Source organism: Oncorhynchus gorbuscha, linkage group LG01 (assembly GCF_021184085.1).
Source record: "Oncorhynchus gorbuscha isolate QuinsamMale2020 ecotype Even-year linkage group LG01, OgorEven_v1.0, whole genome shotgun sequence".
Lineage (NCBI taxonomy): Eukaryota > Metazoa > Chordata > Actinopteri > Salmoniformes > Salmonidae > Oncorhynchus > Oncorhynchus gorbuscha.
Window position 1 is genome coordinate 95,371,103 of NC_060173.1, and position 15,696 is coordinate 95,386,798.

A 15,696-nucleotide genomic window follows, 5' to 3' on the forward strand; every position below is an offset into this window, starting at 1 on the left:
GTTGTCATTAGACTAGCACACAAGCCTGTTGGTAGTCTCTGCAACACTAGATAAGTAAGTCATAGGCCCGTTACACTGAATGACAAGGGTTGTCATTAGACTAGCACACAAGCCTGTTGGTAGTCTCTGCAACACTAGATAAGTAAGTCATAGGCCCGTTACACTGAATGACAAAGGGTTGTCATTAGACTAGCACACAAGCCTGTTGGTAGTCTCTGCAACACTAGATAAGTAAGTCATAGGCCCGTTACACTGAATGACAAGGGTTGTCATTAGACTAGCACACAAGCCTGTTGGTAGTCTCTGCAACACTAGATAAGTAAGTCATAGGCCCGTTACACTGAATGACAAGGGTTGTCATTAGACTAGCACACAAGCCTGTTGGTAGTCTCTGCAACACTAGATAAGTAAGTCATAGGCCCGTTACACTGAATGATGATGTCCTCCAGAAAAGATCTCTCACAGAACAAGAAGCTATTCTGAAGCTTCAGCACAACCCACTCAAAGTCTGGATCTACAGGAGAAAAACACAGACAGTTCAGTGTTTATAAGACAGTTGTTCATGTAATGACTACTTTTAACAATCATCCATATTTATGATTTTTCCTTTCATATTAGTTAACAAAGAAAGCCTTTGTTGCGGTCTCTTGACAAGCCTGGGAAAGCAAGACAACTCCTCTCGTGGAGTTTTATGCCACACACAGTGTGATCCTTTAGGTCTCTGAACGACGGGGTTTAGGAGACAGACATACCATACCCTGGCCTATCAAACCCTAAATAAAAGCTGGATATTTATTCTGCATACAGCAGGATCTGCGCAACGGATGGCGTGGAAATTGACTCGACTTTAGACTCATTTATGAGTTATGAAACCTTTTGGAGTGAATGTTCCTTGTAATGAGAAACGATGACAGACACACAGAGTCCTGCTTTATTTTCTAAACGCCACAGCCTCATCTGATCCCACACAGGCACTCACACAGACGAGACATTAGGATGACAGTCTCATCCCGGACCAAGCCCGTTCATCTCAGTCAGACAGGACACTCCAAAGATGCTCTCTGCTGGGTCATGTGGTTCAGCTTGGAAGGACAGATGACTGGAAATGAGAGAAAGAGAGTGGGATGGAGAGAGAGAGAGAGAGAGAGAGAGAGAGAGAGAGAGAGAGAGAGAGAGAGAGAGAGAGAGAGAGAGAGAGAGAGAGAGAGAGAGAGAGAGAGAGAGAGAGAGAGAGAGAGAGAGAGAGAGAGAGAGAGAATAGAAAACACTGATCATCTTCCACAGTTGCTCTGCCAGCCTGGCTCTCCCAAAGTAACCACACTCTGCCGGTGCACTCGTAGAAAAAAAAGATGCTATCTAGAACCTAAAAAGGTTCATCGGTTGTCCCCATTGGAGATCCCTTTGAAGAACCCTTTTTGGTCAGTAGAATCCTTTTCATTCCTGGAAGAACCCTTTTCACAGAGGGTTCTCCATGGAACCCAAAAGGGTTCTCCTATGGGGACAGCTGAAGAACCCTTTTGGAACCCTTTTTTATAAGAGTGTACCTGGTTGGTCACACACGCACCTGGGAAGACTGCAGGGTATGGTAAGGAGCCTGGAGGGAGAGGGCATCATCCAACCAGGAGGATATTGGGACTGTCAGGTTGGTGAAGGACTACCATCCTCCTAACATCCTAATCACTATGGCCATTTAGCCAACATAACACTTTCCTCCAAATCCAGTTGACAACTGTACTCTGTACATTACACCCTAATAAGGGTGATTGCTGAACATGGCCATTTACAGCTACCGGATGCAAGCAGATGGCTGTAGTCAGTAGAAAGCCACAACCCTGGCATTGAACCCACAAATCTAGCATTGAACCCACAACCTTAGCATTGCCAGCCCCCTGCTCCAAACCCCTGAGCCATTAGAGCCAGTTGACAGTCTGCTGCTGGATGGATGGAGAGGATGCATGTCACTGGTTAGCCAGATATGATGGCTGAGATAGTGTGGCCAGGCAAAGTCAGTTCTGCACCGACAGACAGATAACTATGTGTGACTATGATGGCAGCTGGGTTCAAACCAGACCAAGGTCTCCTGCATAAGCCCACTGAGCTAAAGCCTAGGCAATACCTTGGGTAACTAACACAAGTCTTCAGGGCTGTGGTGTGTGTGGCTGTGAGAGCAAAAGTATTTAGCAGATGGTAATGACAAGCAGCAGTAGGTCCTGAACTGTTCCTAAACTGAACTGTTCCTGAACTGAACAGTGAAATCCAACAGAAATACATGACCAAAGGTATGTAGACACATCCCATTCCTAAATCATGGGCATGAATATGGAGTTGGTCCCCCCTTTGCTGCTTTAACAGCCTCCTCTCTTCTGGGAAGGCTTTCCACTAGATGTCGGAACATTGCTGCAGGGACTTGCTTCTATTCAGCCACAAGAGCATTAGTGAGGTCGGGCACTGATGTTGGACGACTAGGCCTGGCTCACAGTCTGCGTTCCAATTCATCCCAAAGGTGTTTGATGGGTTTGAGGTCAGGGCTCTGCGCAGGCCAGTCAAGTTCTTCCACACCGATCTCAACAAACCATTTCTGTATAGACCTTGCTTTGTGAACAGGGGCATCGTCATGCTGAAACAGGAAAGGGCCTTCCCCAAACTGTTGCCACAAAGTTGGAAGCACAGAATCATCTAGAATGTCATGTGTATGCTACAGCGATAAGATTTCCATTCACTGGAACTAAGGGTCCTAGCCCAAACCATGAGAAACAGCCCCAGACCATTATTACTCCTCCACTAAACTTTACAGTTGGCACTATGCATTGGGTCAGGTAGCGCTCTCCTGGCACCTGCCAAACCGAGATTAGTCCGTTGAACATGTTTCCACTGCTCCAGAGTCCATTGGCGGCGAGCTTTACAACCCTCCAGCCAATGTTTGGCATTGCACATGGTGATCTTAGGCTTGTGTGCAGCTGCCATGGAAACACATTTCATGAAGCTCCCTACGAACAGTTATTGTGCTGACGTTGCTTCCAGAGGCAGTTTAGAACTCAGTAGTGAGTGTTGCAATAGAAGTCAGATGATTTTTTTGCGCTGTGCGCATCAGAACTCAGCGGTCCCGTTCTGTGATCTTGTGTGGCCTACCACTTCGCTGCTGAGCCGTTGTTGTCCTAAACCTTTCCACTGCACAATAACAGCACTTACAGTTGACCGGGGCAGCTCTAGCAGGGCAGAAATTTGTCGAACTGACTTGTTTGAAAGGTGGCATCCTATGACGGTCGGTCACACGTTGAAAGTCTCTTCAGTAAGGCCATTCTACTGCCAATATTTGTCTATGGAGATTGCATGGCTGTGTGCTCGATTTTATACACATGTCTGTAACGGGTGAGGCTAAAATAGCCGAATCCACTAACTTGAAAGGGTGTCCACAAGCCCAGGAACGTGGGAAGTGAATCAAAGTGTACCTTTAATATGAGGTAACTCTAGTCTACAGAACATCTGCTTTTGTCCTGCTATGTGGGCGTTGGCTGCTGTCACAGACGGGTTCATTTAAGGAATTCAGTCTTCTGCGCGCACACACACACACACACACACACACACACACACACACACACACACACACACACACACACACACACACACACACACACACACACACACACACACACACACACACACACACACACACACACACACACACACACACACACACACACATGTCTGATCTAAGGACTGCATGCCATGGCACATAGAACAGTAAATAATGCCAACAGACAGCATCTCTAGGCAGTGTTCCAAACCCTGACTACCGGTATTTCTCTAACACATTGTTTTAGAATTTCATTTGGGATTTTATTTTCGTCACACTGTATTTTTTTGTAGATAGGGGGCAGGGGTCAAAATGGTCCACAGTGGTTGAGTTGGGAGCCGTGGGGTGGCATGGGAAACCAAACTCCACAACATCTAGCTTAGTGCTGTGAAATGGCTCGTGCACACACGCAAAGCAGCCAGCTCTCAATCACACAGCATGCCAGCTCATTCACCACTCTCTCTCTCTGACATAATCACACTGACAGCTTGGCTCAGAGACACCAGAATGTCAAACTGAATGGCAAAGAATTTTACTCCCTTACTGGCACATTGTAATTAATGGTACCCAGTGTGCAAGTGTGTGTAAATGTTTGTGTGCACATGCGTGTGGGTCTTACCGGTCTCCTCTCGCCACTCTGAGGTGTTGTGTGCTGGGTCAGGGAATGTGAAGGTGTCCTCTGGTCTGGAGGTCTGGCTATGGGTCTATCAGACTCTGCTGTCTTCTTCCACGGCCACATGGGGGAGCTGTACCTCCATCTGCCCCTATGCAACCCCTGTGCCCCCACCCTGCAGTCGGTCCAATAAGGCTGATATCCCCCTGCAACAACACATAATCACTTGTGTATTATAAAATGTTTGAATGTTTCTCTGGAATGTATTCAGTACGTTTCTATGCTAATGTTTGTAATGCTGCAAGCCACACCTCCTTTACAGGTATCAATGAATAATATCAGAAAACTACAGGCCATCCAGCCAAATGCTGGATCAAAATATACAAGGGATGTCTAAACAGATAACTCAACAATTAAATTATGTTTTTATCATTATTGTAAATAGGTGCACACCTTCTCAATTCGCTCCTCCTCTCCTCTTGATCTCTCTCTTTCTCTCCCAAGATGTCACTCTGAGGGGAAGAACATGAGAGCGAGAGACTAACACACAGAGAGAGGAAAGGAAGACAGAGAGAAAAATCAGTCAGAAAGACAAGAAAGAGAGCAAAAGAGACAGACAGAGAGAGAGACAGAGAGAGCAAGAGAGACAGACAGAGAGAGAGACAGAGAGAGAGAGAGTGAGAGTGAGAGAGACAGACAGACAGAGAGACAGAGAGAGAGAAAGAGAGAGAGAGACAGAGAGAGACAGAGAGAGAGAAAGAGAGAGAGAGACAGAGAGAGACAGAGAGAGACAGAGAGAGACAGAGAGAGAGAGACAGAGAGAGAGAGAGAGAGAGAGAGAGAGAGAGAGAGAGAGAGAGAGAGAGAGAGAGAGAGAGAGAGAGAGAGAGAGAGAGAGAGAGGGCAAAGGGGACTAAACCTGTCAATCTAAAGGTATCTCATACAGCATCAAAGGCTATTGACATCAAAGGCTGACCTCTAACAATAGTGCTGATAACAATATTTACAATAACAGCAACTAGGGTTAATATTTGACTTAAAGACTTGTATCTCCTAGTATGGCTCTTCATAAAGCCATATTATGAGTACTAGACTGATGCAACAATAATCATAGACTGATAAATGTTGTGGCTGAACTGTTAGTTGATCGACTAGAACTGCTTTGTATACTGGAGTGTAGTTTGATGCTTTGATTTCTGCTTAGGCTACATTCACAGTTAACATGTTAGCAATGGTTTGTTTCCTGCCTAGTTAACATATAGTCAACATATGTGTGTTAACTGGAAGTAATTTTGGGAAAAACTATCTGGCCATTGACCATATCCTTATATCATTGTAAATGTACAATAAATTAGATTAAAAATATATATATATTTGACAAGGTACCTTCATCCTCTGTTCCCCCTTCTTCAGCTGTCTTTCTGTGTTCTCCTCCTCTCTCCTCCTCTCTCCTCCCCTCCCCTCCCTGTACTCCTGGACTCTGGTCAGAAGGAGAGGAACACAAGGAAGCGGGTAGTGGAGAGGGTGGGGTGTTCTGGGGGAGTTGTGGCATGTAGTCTGTGGGACCATGAACCTTTAGCTCCCACTTTCCTATTGTGGGATGGTTATTTGTAATGTCTATCAATGCTATTAAATGACTATGATTGAAAAAAGAAGAAGAAAAAAAGACAGGGAAAGAAATACGCCAAAAAGAGAAGAAAAAAAAGACAAGGAAAGAAATACGCCAAAAAGAGAAGAAAAAAACACAAGGAAAGAAATACGCCAAAAAGAGAAGAAAAAAACACAAGGAAAGAAATACGCCAAAAAGAGAAGAAAAAAACACAAGGAAAGAAATACGCCAAAAAGAGAAGAAAAAAACACAAGGAAAGAAATATGCCAAAAAGAGAAGAAAAAAACACAAGGAAAGAAATACGCCAAAAAGAGAAGAAAAAAAGACAGGGAAAGAAATACGCCAAAAAGAGAAGAAAAAAAGACAGGGAAAGAAATACGCCAAAAAGAGAAGAAAAAAAGACAGGGAAAGAAATACGCCAAAAGAAAAAAAAGACAGGGAAAGAAATACGCCAAAAAGAGAAGAAAAAAAGACAGGGAAAGAAATACGACAGAAAGAAATAAAAAAGAGAAGAAAAAAAAGACAGGGAAAGAAATATGCCAAAAAGAGAAGAAAAAAAGACAACAAAAAGACGTTTCCAAGCAAACAAATATATTTGCAAAGTAAAATAATAATAAATGTTTTGATAACAAAAAAGAGCTAAGTCCCCCAAATGTGGGGGGTGGTGGGTTTAAAAAGGCCTCTGCTTCAACACAGGCAGAGAGAGAGGGAGAGAGAGAGAGAATGTGAGAGATAGACAGAGATCTACTTCACTTGCTTTGGCAATGTAAACATATGTTTCCCATGCAATAAAGCCCCATAAATTGAAATTGAATAGAGAGTGAAAGAGTGAGAGAGAGCGAGGGGGAATCTGAAAGGATGAAGGGATACAGTATGTTATGTGTTGGAGTCAGGCTCTCTGTCCTCAGACTCCTCTGGGGAGTGCACACACTCCTCACTAAAGGACATGAGAATATTAGTCTGCCGTCTCAGATAGAACAACAAATCCCCCAGTAACACTGTAGAGACCACATCAACCACACTCTCTTCCCCCGGCTCTCCCCTTCCTGTTCGGAGTCTTTGATCACTGTGTCTGTGACGTTGGTTTAGCTTGGATGGATCCTGTACTGTAGTCTGGAGCACCTCCAGAGGACTAGTTCAGTGGAGAGTGAAGCAGGAACACACACAGACATCCTGACACACCTTCACTACACTCTTAGAAAAAAGGGTTCCAAAAGAGTTCTTTGGCTGTCCCAAGAGGAGAACCATTAGGGTACCACCCTTTTGGGTTCCATGTAGAGCCCTCTGTGAAAAGGGTTCTACATGGAACAAGAAAGGGTTCTACTTTGAACCAAAAGGGTTCTACCTGGAACCAAAATAATTATTCAAATGGTTATCCTATGAGGACAGCCAAAGAATCATTTTAGGTTCCAGATAGCACCTTTTTTCTAAGAGTGTACCATGTTCTCAGAGAAAACCAGTAGAGAATATATGAATAGAATGTAGGATCTCTACTACTACACACATTACTCCGTTTGTCTGTCTGTCTGTCTGTCTGTCTGTCTGTCTGTCTGTCTGTCTGTCTGTCTGTCTGTCTGTCTGTCTGTCTGTCTGTCTGTCTGTCTGTCTGTCTGTCTGTCTGTCTGTCTGTCTGTCTGTCTGTCTGTCTGTCTGTCTGTCTGTCTGTCTGTCTGTCTGTCTGTCTGTCTGTCTGTCTGTCTGTCTGTCTGTCTGACTGTCTCCACAGAGCTGACAAGGGTATTGTAACCTACTGTAGTGATGTTACTGTTATTTTGGGTTCTCCTACACTTCAGTGAGAGGAATCCCCCTTTCTCTTCTGGTAACCCTCTTTCTCTCTCTCTCTCTTTCTCTCTCCCTCCCTCCCTCCCACTCTCCCTCCCTCTCTCCTTCCCTCCCTCCCGGCACTGCTAACTCTCACAATAATGTGAGGAATAATGGAAAAGAGAATAACTTGTCCAACAATGAGAAAAGCCACACAAGAAAACATTTCCTTTGTCTGTCTATCTACCACAGGAGCTGCGTGTGCCATTTCAACAAAGATGTCAGTTGCCACCAGTGGTGGAAAAAGTACCCAATATTCATACTTGAGTAAAAGTAAAGATACCTTAATAGAAAATGACTCAAGTAACAGTGTAAGTCATCCAGTAAAATACTACTTGAGTAAAAGTCTAAAAGTATTTGCTTTTAAATATACGGAAGTATCAAAAGTAAATGTAAAAATTGTTTCAAATTCCTTATATTAAGCAAACCAGACGGCAACATTTTAAAATTGTATTTATTTATGGGTTTACTCCAACATTCAGACATCATTTACAAATGAAGCATGTGTTTAGTGAGTCCGCCAGATCAGGGGCAGTAGAGATAGCCAGGGATGTTCTCTTGATAAGTGTGTGAATTATACCATTTTCCTGTCCTGCTAAGCTGTCAAAATGTAACGAGTACTTTTGGGTGTCAGGGAAAATGTATGATGTAAAAAGTAGATGATTTTCTTTAGGAATGTAGTGAAGTAAAACTTGTCAAATATATAAATAGTAAAGTAAAGTACAGATACCCCAAAAACCTACTTAAGTAGTACTTTCAAGTTTTTTACTAAAGTACTTTACACCACTGGTTGCCACATAATACCGTTGTCGGTCGGTACAGTATGAAACCCCTCCCTAACAACACATACTCAAACCTTGCCCTGGGGCCCTTCTTTTCTGCTCTCCTCTGTCTGCAGCATCACCATGACACAACACCTGAAACCAGAGGAAACATGAACAGTATTATTATTAGCACACTAAATGTTAATAATAGTATGTTACACACATTGAGCTATGATGCTTGTGGTCTGTCTATCCTTCCTCCCCAGGTAGATTGATTGGTTGTTATGGAGCTGGTTGACATAGCAACCTGGATGACATAGCATGGATGACCTCTGTGATTGGCAGGTCTTCCTGCATCCTCGTCTCTCATTGGCTGACAGCCTGGCTTCCTTCCAGGTACTTTCACAGGAACTATGCAGGTTATTCCACCCTTGGTCTCTCTGTAGACTCCTGCTCTCTCCTCTCTCCCTTCATCTCACTCTCTCTCTCTTTCTATCTCTATCCATCTCTATGTACTTTCTGTGAACTCTGGGAAGTCCCTTGAACTCTGTGAGCCTCTCAGCCCACTAACTCCCTTCCTCTAACCATCAAATTATGAAAATAGGGGGGTGATAGAGAGAGATGGAGAAACAGCTAAGAAGAGGGGTGTGAGGGCAAAGAAAGAAAGACAGACACAGAGATTAAGGGAGATAGAGACAGAAATTGCAAGGTTTCTAGTGCGTATTTATTTATACTTACTCAAATGCAATCATACCCTCCAAAGCCCCTCTGTGCCCTGGCTCTCTCTAACACACACACACACAGTTTGTGAGTTTATCACCACTCCACCCCAATTGATGAGAGCGCTAAAGCATGTTTACAAACGGATCAGACGGATCCATTGATCCATTGGTATAAATTATCCCCCAGCCTCACAGCCACAGCTCCGAGACAGGCCTGAACCCAGGGCCCTGTCGAGGATACACACACAGCAGTCTTACCAAGGGTGATGTGTGTGAGGCACTAGTCGATGCCACTGGAGCTGCGTCTGACCTCTCCACCTTCTGAAGGAGCTGCTCTGTCCTCTTGAAGAACATGCGCACACACACACACACACACACACACACACACACACACACACACACACACACACACACACACACACACACACACACACACACACACACACACACAACAGCTGTGAAATCACTGTGATTTCTGCAGACACTCCTGATTCTCCCCACAGCAGGATGTTGTTTAACGGAGTCGTCCAGTTTGTTTGTCCTGGTCTGGCTATTACTGTCCTCATCCTTTTTCCTATCCTCTGTCCCATCTCTTTCTGTAGGGTCTGATAGTCTGTTCTCTGTAACCTCCTATCCTCTCTCTACCCCTGAACTCTACCCTGCTCCCACTGTCTGTAGTGTTTCTACATGTTTGTATTGTACAGTTCTCCAAGTGTGTTGTTGTGCCATGTTAGTTGTTCTCGGGCCAGTGGTGAGACATCAAACAGAACTGTTCCTCCAGAGGGGTTTGTTCGAGTTGTCAAGGTTCCAAAACAAAACTGTGTGTGGTGCTTTAGGGCTCGTGGTTCATATTAGTATGCTTTTAGAGAAGAGATGCCTGCATATGACACTTTGTACTTTCAAATAAACATCCATTAAAGTGCAATGTTTCTGCTTTATACTGATTGTTTTTTCTCCTACGCACCTACAATAATACAGTGGATTCCGAAGTATTCAGACACCTTCCCCTTTTCCACATTGTTACGTTACAGCCTTCTTCTAAAATGATTTTTTTAAATCCCTCATCAATAGGCACACAGTACCGCATAACGACAAAGCAAAAACTTCTTTTTTTTACTGCAAACGTATAAAAAGTCAAATATTTACATAAGTATGAGACTTGAAATTGAGCTCAGGTGCATCCTGTTTCCATTGATCATCCTTGACATGTTTCTACAACTTGGAGTCCACCTGTGGTAAATTAAATTGATTGGACATGATTTGGAAAGGCACACACCTGTCTATATAAGGTCCCACAGTTGACAGTGCATGTTAGAGCAAAAACCAATGAGGTCGAAGGAATTGTCCATAGAACTCCGAGACAGGATTGTGTTGAGGCACAGATCTGGGGAAGGGACCAAAACATTTCTGCAGCATTGAAAGTCCCTAAGAACACAACGGCCTCCATCATTCTTAAATGGAAGAAGTTTGGAACCACCAAGACTCTTCCTAGAGCTGGCTGCCTGGCCAAACTGAGCAATCGGGGGAGAAGGGTCTTTGTCAGGGAGGTGACCAAGAACAGATGGTCACTCTGACAGAGCTCCAGGGTTCCTCTGTGGAGATGGGAGAACCTTCCAGAAGGACAGCCATCTCTGCAGCACTCCAACCAATCAGGCCTTTATGGTAGAGTGGCCAGATGGAAACCACTCCTCAATAAATAGCACACGACAGCCCGTCTTGGAGTTTGCCAAAAGGGACCTAAAGGACTTTCAGACCATGAGATTGGTCTGAAGAAACCAAAGATGAACTCTCTGGCCTAAATGCCAAGCATCACGTCTGGAAGAAACCTGGCACCATCCCTACGTTGAAGCATGGTGGTGCCAGCATCATGCTGTGTGGATGTTTTTCAGTGGCAGGCACTGGGAGACTAGTCAGGATCGAGGCAAAGATGAACAGAGCAAAGGACATAGAGATCCTTGAAGAAAACCTACTCCAAAGCGCTCAGGATCACAGACTGAGGCGAAGGTTCACCTTCCAACAGAACAACGATCCTAAGCACACAGCCAATACAATACAGGAGTGGTTTCAGGACAAGTCTCTGAATGGCCTTGAGTGGCCCAACCAGAGCCCGAACTTGAACCTGATCGAACATCTCTGGAGAGTCCTGAAAATAGCTGTGGGGTGGCGACACTCCCCATTCAACCTGACAGAGCTTCAGAGGATCTGCGGAGAAAAATTGGAGAAACTCCCCAAATACAGATGTACTTGTAGCTTCATACCCAATAAGACTCAAGGCTGTTATCGCTGCCAAATGTGCTTCAACAAAGTAAAGGATCTGAATACATATTTTTATTTTACCTTTATTTAACTAGGCAAGTCAGTTAAGAACAAATTCTTATTTTCAATTACGGCCTAGGAACAGTGGGTTAACTGCCTGTTCAGGGGCAGAACGACAGATTTGTACCTGTTCAGCTCGGGGATTTGAACTTGCAACCTTCCGGTTACTAGTCCAACGCTCTAACCACTTTTTGTTATACATTTGCTATACATACATTTGTTATACATTCAAAGTGCTGACCTGACGTTGTCCTGATGGATTACTTCTCATCTACACCTCTTCACCTGTCTCTCAGACTGGAACTCTGAGTCACGACCTCGGACCGGGTTGTCTAGAGAAACATGGTTGACTTTTTAGGTGGCTCCCTTCAAAGGCTCCGTAACCACATAACTTGTTTTAATCGCTTTAGTGCAATTTTCACAAGTATGTGGTACATCACAACTCTTGGTACAAAACTAAAAACAAATCATCAAAAAGGCAGTTGTTTCAAAACTCTTAAGCACATTTTCAATTGACTAAGTAAAACACACAACATCATACAGTCCCTTTTTTTCACCAAACTTAATCAGTGTTTCATCTAGAAATACATGTTTCCCATTGCAGTACATGTTAATATAAAATGTAAAAAAGAATTGCCATATGCAATGCTCACATTACTTTTGATGTGATTCTCTTATCTTTTGTAAAAATACATTTTACTGTTACATAAGCTGATGGCTCTTAATTCATAATCACTTAAACGTTTGGTAAACCTATAGATTTGACATGAAAACTGTTGTCTTCTACAGATTTTGAGAACTACTTTGATGACTTATTTTACTTCACAGTAAAAAAAATATTGGATATTTACAAGATCAGAGATGTACTGTATGTTACAAACCAAAGTGTCTTGGTCAGGTACGCAGATTAGCAGATGTTACAGCAGGTGCAGCAAAATGCTTGTTTCTAGCTCCTACAGTGCAGTAATAGAATATAATACCAATTAAAGTCCTAAACAAGAAAGAAATGCATCCCCTATACAGTAAACATGCATCCAAAATGAAGTTGCTGGGGTATTTTTGATGGGGGTGGGGGTTCACATTGCTTTATTGAAATGATATTGGCCGATATAGAGGTCTAAGGCACTGCATCTCAGTGCAAGATGCGTCACTACAGTCCCTGGTTCGATTCCAGGCTGTATCACATACATCACGGTAGTCCCATAGGGTGATGCACAATTGGCCCAGCGTCGACCAGGTTTGGCCGTTGTAGGCCGTCATTTTAAACAAGAATTTGTTCTTAACTGACTTGCCTAGTTAAATAAAGGTTCAATAAATAAAAATACAATTTGGTATTTGACCCCAGTGGGAATTAAACCCACAATTCTGGGGTTGCCAGTGTCATGCTCTAATGAACTGAGCCACATACATGACCACTACAATAAATATGTACAATACAATTACTATACAGGTAGAAGATCCCCATGAGCGTACCACCCACTTACAGGCATTGGATGAGGCATGCAATGATTTCAATCCAGTCCTATGTAAGGCTTGGATTCACCATGCCAAAAGATGTTTCCCCTGGTGCATGAAAAATGTGGATATTTACTGCGATTTTGATGAGAACCTATGGCCAAATGCTCAAGACAGGCTTGATGCAAACTAGTGCCTGCTAAACATTATGCTTCTTTCAAATGAGTTTGCTATTGGATTAACTGGATTATTAAAATAACTAAATTGAGAAGATATCATTATGTTCTGTTTTGGTAATTAAACCAATGTACTCATTATAAACAAATATTTTGGATCAATGGTTGTATCATGAAATATGTCTATAAACAAAATGAATGCACAATGAAATGTTTGAATGCAAGACTGGCTTTGAAAATTCACCACATATTTATGAAAATGGTAGTTTGGAGTTTTGTACCGAGTTTTGAAAATTCACCACATGTTTATGAAAATGGTACCAGAGTTATTAAAATAAACTGTAGGAAAGCTCTGTCAGTATTAACCAGAGAGAGCCAGCCAAATATCTCTTTTTTTTACCCCTTTTCCTCCTTGTCCCATTGCTGCAACTCTCCTACGGACTCAAGAGAGGCAAAGGTCAAGAGCCATGCGTCCTCCAAAACACGACCCTGCCAAGCCGCACTGCTTCCTGACACTCTTAGCCTGGAAGCCAGCCGCACCAATGTGTCAGAGGAAACACCGTCCAGCTGCCGACCAGGGTCAGCTTGCAGGAGCCCAAGGAGTCGCTGGAGCGCAATGGACAAGAAAATCCTGGCTGGCCAACCCCTCCCATAACCTGTACAACACTGGGACAATTGCTCGCAGCCTCACGCAGCCTCATGTGTCTCCCAGTCATGGCCAGCTGTGACACAGCCTGGGATCGAACCCGTGTCTATAGTGACACCTCCTTAGACCACTGCGCCACTCAGGAGGCCAGGTCCAAGCATGTCGAACAGCTCTCTCTGCTGTAACATGTAATTAATGGAAACTCTCCTATGGGTGTGGATTTCTTTTTCTCCGTCTCTCTCTTTCTCTCTCATTCAATCACCATATCTAGGATTGTTTCAGTGTGCCAGCTGTCTGCAGTGACCTCTATTGGCTTGAAATGGTATTAACAGAGAGAATACCTAAAGAACAATACAGTGACAGTGAATAAGTGATTTATTTGTACATTGCTGACACTCTCTGACGTTCTCCTGCTGTTTAGCCTTCATCCTCTCATACTCCTTTTCCTCTGCCTGTCTCCGTTGCCGGTCCATCTCCTCTTTTCTCAGCTTAACACACAAGTAGACAATTTACTCATTCTGTCTGTTATAGGCTATTTAGAAGGCATCATTAAAAGATGAGTAGAATGTGAGTGTTTCACATTTCATGCCCATTGCACAAGTGGGATGGTATATACAATTTCTCTGGACATAATCTAATAATTAAGTCTTTACTTTAAAATGTGACGATTGAATACCTGTTTCTGCAGTTTAGCCTGGCTTAACTCCACCAGGTGCCTCTCCCTGGCCTCACAGTACTGCCTTATACAGATACATGTATTAGAAGATTATATTATTCATGTGTGTGCCGTGCATACGTGTGTGTACCTAGCTTCTCTGTATGTCCTCTTCTTTCTGAACCACTGCAGGTTTAGACAGGATGGTGAGTACATTACAATATTTTATTACTACTACTATTACCGGTAACAAGACTAGAGGGAGGGATGGAAGGAAGGAGGGGTAATAGAGGTATACTGTCGATGGAGGTGTGGAGGAAGGGATAGATGGGGAGATATCATAACAATACTATGATGAGACTTACTCATGTGTAGTTTACTCCGTCGCGATGCAATGGGTGATATCATGGTGAACCCATCTGAACTGGGTGAGAGGGAGGAGAGAGAGGGTAATGTAAATGCCTCCCCCTACTTAGACATTTAATAAGCCTCATAATCTTAAATGCCAAGGGGGTTTACCAGTCCAGAGGTGTGGTACTGAAACTCATTAACGCATGCACACACTATTCTTGTACACCCAAAAATAACAAAAACCTTTGTCCATGTGCGCATACGTACATCTATCCCTTCCCCATCATTGGAACCAGAAATACTGGAATATTATGACGGGAAAGGAGCATAAAACGAAACTGTATGCGGAATGTAATGGTATATACTTATTTAATATAATAATTTATATTCCATAATTTTTACATAAGAATACCTCACCTGATACATTTTTCGCCCTTTTTTTGATACTGCAGTTGAAGAAGACAATATTATATCCGTAATATCCCGAATGACTATTGGATGTCCCCTTGAAACATTTGAAAACATAGCTGTTACGGAATAAGTCAATAATGAAGATAGATATATTGTGGCTAGCCTACTCACTGTCGAGGCTGAGTTTGATCCTGCTGTGTTTGCGTTGTCAGGTGGGTTAGCGTTGGCATATATTATTCCTCTAATACCCCTGGTAGTCCATTACAGCCTATATCCTACCGACTTGCCTTATCAGTAAAACACCGGTGTAGTTATTGGACGTCCCCTGTGGCAAACACGTGTATTGAAAAAAATAAAAAATACAAGAAAACACTAACAAATAATGACAAAAAAAATGAAGAAAAAAATAAAATAACAACAAGTGTATTGGGAACTTCTCTATCCAAAAACGAGCATCACCCATAGATGTTTATTTTTTATTTTTTTATTGAACCTTTATTTAACTAGGCAAGTCAGTTAAGAACAAATTCGAATTTTAAAAAGATGGCTTTCCCCTGCCAAACCCTCCCCTAACCGGGACGTC

The 15,696-nt window shown here is 43.1% G+C and overlaps 2 long non-coding RNA genes across 3 annotated transcripts; both read right to left on the reverse strand.

The window, feature by feature from the left end:
* Nucleotides 1-277: 277 nt before the first annotated feature.
* LOC124026485 lies at nt 278-5,889 on the reverse strand. Its single transcript, XR_006837289.1, has 5 exons — nt 5,574-5,889; nt 4,641-4,727; nt 4,194-4,393; nt 980-1,099; nt 278-514 (listed from the first exon to the last, which is right to left on the reverse strand). It is a non-coding gene; the product is annotated as an uncharacterized LOC124026485 (long non-coding RNA).
* Nucleotides 5,890-8,312: 2,423 nt separating this feature from the next.
* LOC124026566 lies at nt 8,313-15,423 on the reverse strand. 2 transcript variants are annotated; one of them, XR_006837295.1, is made up of 6 exons: nt 15,285-15,423; nt 15,120-15,207; nt 14,717-14,775; nt 11,661-11,751; nt 9,362-9,445; nt 8,313-8,534 (listed from the first exon to the last, which is right to left on the reverse strand). It is a non-coding gene; the product is annotated as an uncharacterized LOC124026566 (long non-coding RNA). The 2 variants fall into 2 exon arrangements; XR_006837296.1 differs by lacking the exon at nt 11,661-11,751.
* Nucleotides 15,424-15,696: the final 273 nt, after the last annotated feature.